The sequence below is a fragment of the Eurytemora carolleeae genome, unplaced genomic scaffold (genome assembly GCF_000591075.1).
Source record: "Eurytemora carolleeae unplaced genomic scaffold, Eaff_2.0 scaffold817, whole genome shotgun sequence".
In the NCBI taxonomy this organism is placed as follows: Eukaryota; Metazoa; Arthropoda; class Copepoda; order Calanoida; family Temoridae; genus Eurytemora; species Eurytemora carolleeae.
In genome coordinates this window covers 62,393-68,713 of record NW_019396718.1, presented here as the reverse complement: position 1 = coordinate 68,713, position 6,321 = coordinate 62,393, and the positions used below count along the sequence as shown (strand labels likewise).

The window sequence follows — 6,321 nt, the reverse complement described above, 5'->3', positions numbered from 1 at the left end:
CTGTCCTCAAAAATGTTTTTAACCCTTAGTTCTTCCTCCAGTCTGTCCTCAAAATGTTTTTAACCCTTAGTTCTTCCTCCAGTCTGTCCTCAAAATGTTTTTAAGTCTAGATGCCAATAAAGGGATTTCTGATTCCACGTGAAAACTATTCGAGAAAACTATTTTCTTAAAAATGCTTATATCGAAAAACTTTGAATTTAAAGACTATTTTTAAATGGAGATTGAGGACTATTTCCCCGGTCTGTCAAAACTAAATCATATTTGCATGTGTCAATGAAAATAATTTATTAGAGATGAAAGATTTTTCAATATATTTATATATATCTATGTATAAATTTAGCTTGTCTGGGTGTCTGTTTGTTTGTATCCAATAAACGTCAAAACGGCTGAACCGATCAGGGCAAAATTGTGTGTGGAACCTCACGTGGCCCCAGGTTAGGTTTATGGTAAATCAGACTTTAAATATCAAATTTAAAATATTTTTTTCATAAATTATTTGATTTTGTAAAATTTTGAAAATACGCGAAATAATATTATGAATTCTGAAAATATTTTTTTTAAAATTATACTGTACAAAGAGAAGATGCTCACAGATAAAGCCACAATTAAAAGTATAGATATATAAATGAAAAATGCAATAAATTACTTAAAAAATATACAAAAATGGCGGTTCAAACTTTGGCTTATTCCCCCAGACAAGCTAAAAATAAAATATGAGATTACAAACTCTACAAAAACATGAAACATTACACATCAATAAAATTTTGCATAAAAAAAGAGTTTTTGATGATGGTTCATAATTCTAACTTTATTTATGATGACGGGTAAAGTCTATTTTAAACAATTCATTTTATTAAATTCATTTAAGAGGAATTGAGTCTTTGCCACAAACTCAAATTTTCGAATCCCTATATCTTTGCAACGCTCGAATTCTGAACGAAAAATCGGCTTTTTGTCCGGCCACAGTTGTCTTTGAAAAGTAAGACTAACACCAATCAACAGCGAATAGGCTGTTTAGTTTACCCTGAAATTACCCAAATAAGTGAACGATCTCTTTAACATAAATAGATAAAGAATTTTTTTACAGTTGAGTAGCAATCAAAATTGTTGAAAAAAAATCAATTAAAAAATCATTACCTAGTATAACGAAAAGGAAAATTTTGATGGAAGCGAAGTACCGTCCAGTAGCTGTATAGTACAATTACAGACTATATAAGGCAATCCGGGACAGTACATGCGTCGTGCAAGAGACAATTTTGTGTTGTTAACGTCGTCTTAATTTAAACTGATCTTCCATATCAAGAGGCATCACATGCGCTGATTGAAAAAAAGCGGGAACTCTTGACACTAACAAATTAGGAGTGCTTGGTTTTCCAATCAGGGACTGGCTTGGTAAAGTACGTTTAATTAGATATAGCTTTTTCATTGTATCATAAGTAGGGTTTCCATGCCGGAATTACGTAAATTATCCGGAATTTATTCTATTTCCATTATGGAAATTTTCGGAACCCTGTTTATGAAAATCAAATTTTTGGATCAAAATAGCCACCAATATTGAGGATATTTCATTTCTTTTCTTTAAAAACGAGGTTAATGATTAATCCTACATTCATTGCCATTTCGAAAAATTCGCAAATTTAATTTGAGAAATCCGCAATTTCATTTTTTTAAATCATTAAGTCTACAATATCAAGGATGGAGGTTTCCAATTTGGCGTCTTCAAAAGAAAGGTAAAATGGAATTGTTTATGAAACTTTCTCTTACTTCTTTCATTATTCTACCATTTCCTCCTATTTCTCTTTCTCTTTCATCCCCTCATACTCTACCTTTCCTCCTCTTTCTCTTTTTACCCCTCATACTCTACCTTTTCCTCCTCTTTCTCTTTATTCCCCTCATACTCTACCTTTGTTCCTCTTTCTCTTTCTTCCCCTCACACTCTACCTTTTCCTCCTCTTTCTTTTTCTTCCCCTCACACTCTACCTTTTCCTCCTCTTTCTTTTTCTTCTCTGTAATTGCGAAAAAATGAATCGTTTCTAATTATCATTATTGAATTTTTAGTTCGATGATAATGATCTGGAGTAAATTAATCTACAGCAGTGTGCTGCTGTATTTCTGTATGGTTCAGTTCTACCAAGCTTTCAAATGGATTCTTCATGTACGATTGTACAGCCTTATTTTGACAACTCTACTCCTCATCTGTACGATCTATGTGGTTCCTGTACAATTTACTTGGAAGCTCATGTACAGCTGTACCAAACTTGGTATTTTGTACTCAATTCCGCTGGTTCTAGGATTCACCAAGTTGTTGTTAAAGTTTTGCTAGAAGAAAAAACCAATCCTTGTCATCTAAAGCTTTAAACTTATAATAAATCTAGTTCAAACATTTTCGTTTTTTTTAATCACAATCAAAAGATTTATTAGACGATACACTCCATTTATAGCTAAGGAGTGAAGAAGGCCTTTAAACATCAACTTTGCTAACTGCAATTTGTCTGTTAAAAATAGATCAGAGCGGTTCATCCTCACAATAAATTGTAACATTTCTTATCATAACCATGTCAAAATTTCAGTATGCAATGGCAGGCAATTTTACCAATACAAGAAAGACGACTTTCGATTTCAACTTCAACAGCATGGATAAACATAGAAATAACGAGCTATTAACTAATAAAGCCTCTATTTCATTACTTGTAAACTTGTAATTTTAAGAAAGCTTGTTAACAATCAAAACTGAAATAAAAAAGTTGTCTTCATTGTATTGATATAATCGCCTACCAAGTAACTATACGCAGGCGTAATTTTATAATACCCTCAATGCCGTCAGGGCAATATATCCGATGAAAACAACGGGACCCTTTCTAACTTCATCTAAGAATAACTCCACCATCTTTAATTTGCTTTTTTGAGCTTTAGAGAGTGATGTTTTGAATTGAGCACGCAACTCTACAAATGGTCTTCTTCCAGAATGTGTTAAGTTATTTTATACCAAAGAGAATAATAAAAGATGTTATATGACAGTCATATTATAGTAATATTAATTTCAAAGTAAAATTTAACGTAATAAACTGCAAGAAGTGTATATAAAATAAAGTATCATGGAATAAGACATTCAAAACTATTCAGCAACCGTCATGTTTCGTGGAACACCCTGTAGGTAACAGTAGAAGAACTCGAGAAATTCTTTTGCTGTATAAGGTTATTACTTTTTATGATAAGATCGAGTTTGTGAGATACAGGGTGTCCCAATAAACATGAGAATTAAGAGACTATGCTTGGAAATCGTCTTTGATTTCAAAAAATTGAAAATGTTTTTAAAAAACTGTACGCGTGCTATAATGAAAAATAATAATTTAACCTTGAGATATCTATTAAAAAAAATATAAATTTCATAAATTTCACCTAACAAAATTCAATATTATTTCCTCTTTGATATTTTTTAAGGCTTTAAAAATATATAAATTTTAGCCCTGTAGCTTAATTGACAAACAGTTATTGACCATTACTAATTTTTATGATACACCCGACCTGCCGTTTGGCTGTCCTCCACCCTACCATGCATAAAAAAATCTTTTTAAAATTAACAAATTTGTTAAAAACTATAGAAGTTGAAAAAGTAAAGAAGTTTTAGCGTTCTAAAACCATTTAAAACTATAAATAATGCTTTGTGGCCAAACACCAGTTCACAAATCTTTTTAAAAGAAACTTTTTAATGTTTTTCGTGTTTTAACTTATTTAATTTTTTTAGCATGAATTTAGCACGCAATTTAAAATTTGTGTAAATTAATGTGAAATTATTTTTTTTTCTGGGGGGGAGGGGGTCTACATATGTTACAATTCACTGATATTCCGATTAGAACTGTCGGAAACTAAATTGTATCTTATTATTCTTAGAATTGAATTGGAAAGAGATTTGAAAGATGTTAATTTGGAAATTAATAAAAATTGTTTTTAACTGAACAACAGTCCTGCAAAAATGCCGTATGATTAGTATCATCAGTAGTGACATGTTTGTTTTCGGATAACCTTTAAAGTAAAGACCATAATGCTTAACCCTATCTCCGCTGGGGTACTTGAAAACCAGGATACGCTGGGGGGGGTCAATTTGACCCCCCCCCCTCTAAATCCCATGTTTTATGTCCAAATATGACAAATGATACATCATTAGAAAGCTCTTGTGCTCTACTTTTAGAATCTGCAAAAAAATTTGCAAATTTGCGAAAATTGAATTTTTTATCGCAAAATCCAGTTTTATAGTAAAAATATTTGCAAAAAAAAATTTGTCCAAAAAATGACAAATTATACATTTTTGAAAAGCCCTTTACCATGCCATTTCAAATATGCAAAAATTTTTGCAAAATTTTAAATAACCTGATTTTTAATCAAGAAAAACTAAAAATGTGCAAATTTCCTTTGACAGGTTGTTTGCAAAAAATTTGCAATTTTTTTTTCGCAAAACTTGTGCAATCCGTTTCCTTATGTCATAGGCTTTCCAAAAAGCTAAATTTTATCAAAATCTGACAAGTGAAAGTGGGTCAAAACAAAGATTTAGTTTGCTACAGGCAAGAGCAGTAATTCAGGCAGTGTGCCTGAGGACTCAGGCAGTTAGTATTAAAGCCCGGTTTTAGGCCTAAAGGGAGGGCTTTGGGTATGTAAGAAAAGTCAGAAAATTTCAACAGCCTCAGACCAATACTTTTTGAGTTATGTAAAAAAAACTACAGGGGGGGGTCAAATTGACCCCCCCCCCAGCGGGAATAGGGTTAAATGGATGTGTATAAGCCAAGTTAAACATATTTTTAACATCTGTATCATGAGAGGGAATATCGTTCCAAAAAGGCAGGATTGTAGAAAAGTTTCACAGTGAAAGCAAAAGCTTATCAAAAAAATGTTTGTGCATCATAAACTCCGGAAACAATTTCAGTCATGAACAAAAATGAAGATTTTGAGAATATGATAACTATTTATGTTTGAAACACCAACATGAAACTGTGAAACTCTAAAATAAATTTAATTTTATAATTGATTTTTATTTTAACATGTGATGGAAATTATATTTTTATCCAAATTGTTTAAAAATGACCAAATATTTTCTATTTTAAAGGATTAAAGCTGAGTCTGCAAAGAGACACCTGATGGTTGCATACTAAACTAAAAACTTTGAAACGGTACAGCTTCTGGACCAATCACAGCTCATACGTCACAGAAATCAACCAATGAGAATCATCGCGGTCGTAGGTGAGTGCTTTACAAAGATAATATATATGTTATATGATGCTTTATTAAAATCGACAAGGGATCCATAGCTGGCCAATTTCTTAATAATTTAACCATAGGTACAACTATAGGTCGTATCTATCTATCTACACTACTCTGGTAAAGCGTAACCATAGTGTGACTGTGGTTCTACCTATGGTAGAACGTTTAAGAAATTGGCCAAGCGTAGGGCGCGGTAACAAGGCCAGGCGTCAAACCCTTATAGAAATCCAACGTATAGAAATCGCTAGGTATAGCAACCTTTGATTATAATCATTTATATTTTATATATAGCTATTTTTATTATTATCATCTATTATTTACATTTTGTGTTATTTTTATTATAAAATTGGAAAATAGTAGGGAGGTATAAATTCATACATTTTTGAAAATACAGGTTTCCAAATTAGAAAAGAGAAAAATATGCAAAATTATGCACAAATAGACGACATTGATCATTACTCATTCATAATTCATATTTATAATTTCAGTTATTACGTAATCATCGAATCCTTCAACTTATTAATTATTCGTTCTTGTATTTAAAAGTTCTTGTAAAACCGGAACTTTCCATGCATGTTCCAATGAGGAAATGATCAAAAGTGGAAGTGTGAGTTATATTGTTCACTGTATTTCTGTATGTGTAACTTACTTCTTCATTTCGATCATTATCTGACAGATTCCAGGAAATATTTCAGCCTTTCTCCTCTGCAAATGTTCTAATACTTTGCACAACATATGAATGTCTAGAAAAATCACAATTTATGTCCCCGACTAGCAGACCATTTTTACATTCTGTTGTAGACAATATTCTGTCTATTTTACCCAGGAGAGATAGCAGTTCCAGATCATTCATGTTATTATTTTGGGAATCCACCAAAAAGTATAAATTTAGTACCAACGATTCAACATTGGGAAAGTTAAATTTTGTAGCCTGGATCCTGAAGATATCACACTTGATTTTACTCACATATTTTGTGAGTCCTTTCTTCCTTTACCCCGTCCAGGCTCGACCATTGTATCCTCTTTGAATGCAGGCACAATATACATATCATAAGTTTAACCAAAATA

At 31.7% G+C, this 6,321-nt stretch overlaps 1 long non-coding RNA gene across 1 annotated transcript; it reads left to right on the top strand.

Annotated features, from left to right (window-relative positions):
- The first annotated feature begins 1,637 nt into the window (after positions 1–1,637).
- On the top strand, positions 1,638–2,385 carry LOC111707747 (uncharacterized). The gene is made up of 2 exons (XR_002766516.1): positions 1,638–1,730; positions 2,059–2,385. It is a non-coding gene; the product is annotated as an uncharacterized LOC111707747 (long non-coding RNA).
- Positions 2,386–6,321: the final 3,936 nt, after the last annotated feature.